The following is a 912-nucleotide window of genomic DNA, read 5'->3' as shown; positions in this document are numbered from 1 at the left end:
TATTTTTTTTCATTTGGTGTCATTCACTTTGCCTTTAACCTCTTTATGCCTAATAGTGGTGATGTTCAGTCAAAGGATATATCTAGTTCAGTGCCTTTTGATTCATTTGGATTTCCCCAGTAATGTGTCTAAAATCCATTTTTGAACCTGCCTATCCTTGAAGAGAGGAGGGAATTGGAATAGACAATAACATTCTACTAACATTTACATGGAGAGACTCTTAATGTTCTGGACTAATTATTCCTGTTTCCTATCTTAGTGACATCTGTTTCCCAAAGTTAAGGAGATAGGAGGGTGTGTCATTAAAAAACAAAACCAGACAAAACAAAAACCACTATCACATTATTAGACACTGAATATAATGTTCATGTCTATGGTTTCCCCAAAAGAAGAGAACCAGGTACCATCCCACACACAAAACTACTCAGTGTACAAAGTGGGTATTGGATACCCCTTTATTTTCACTACCACAGAAAATGCATAAGATAATAAAAGATGCAAAGATAAATGAGCAAATATAGGAAACATAAAACATTCAGATGGCCTCTCCTAGTCATTATCACCCTACTCTGGAAGTAAAGACCTTTTATGGGACTGTGGGACAAATGTTTCACATTCATTTCAGGACTAAACTGCCCAACAGAACTGAGACATTATCATAGAGGGTTGAGAATGTCCATATCTCTTGTCCAGTCAAAGCTTTAGTCTTTCAGCTATAGAATCTTGTTGATTGCTTTATTCTTCTCTGAGAAGAATGTGCATTTGAAATCTTTTCCCCTTTGGTCCACTGGTACTTGACTCTCAACCAAGGATTTCAGAAACTCAAGATTCCCCCTGGGAGTAAATGTCTAGAGCAAGAGGTAACACCTAACATTAGAAATATCAATTGGAAAAACATTAACTGCTCATGGG

Source organism: Monodelphis domestica, chromosome 2, assembly GCF_027887165.1.
Source record: "Monodelphis domestica isolate mMonDom1 chromosome 2, mMonDom1.pri, whole genome shotgun sequence".
NCBI lineage: Eukaryota > Metazoa > Chordata > Mammalia > Didelphimorphia > Didelphidae > Monodelphis > Monodelphis domestica.
Note: the sequence above shows the minus strand (reverse complement) of the source record.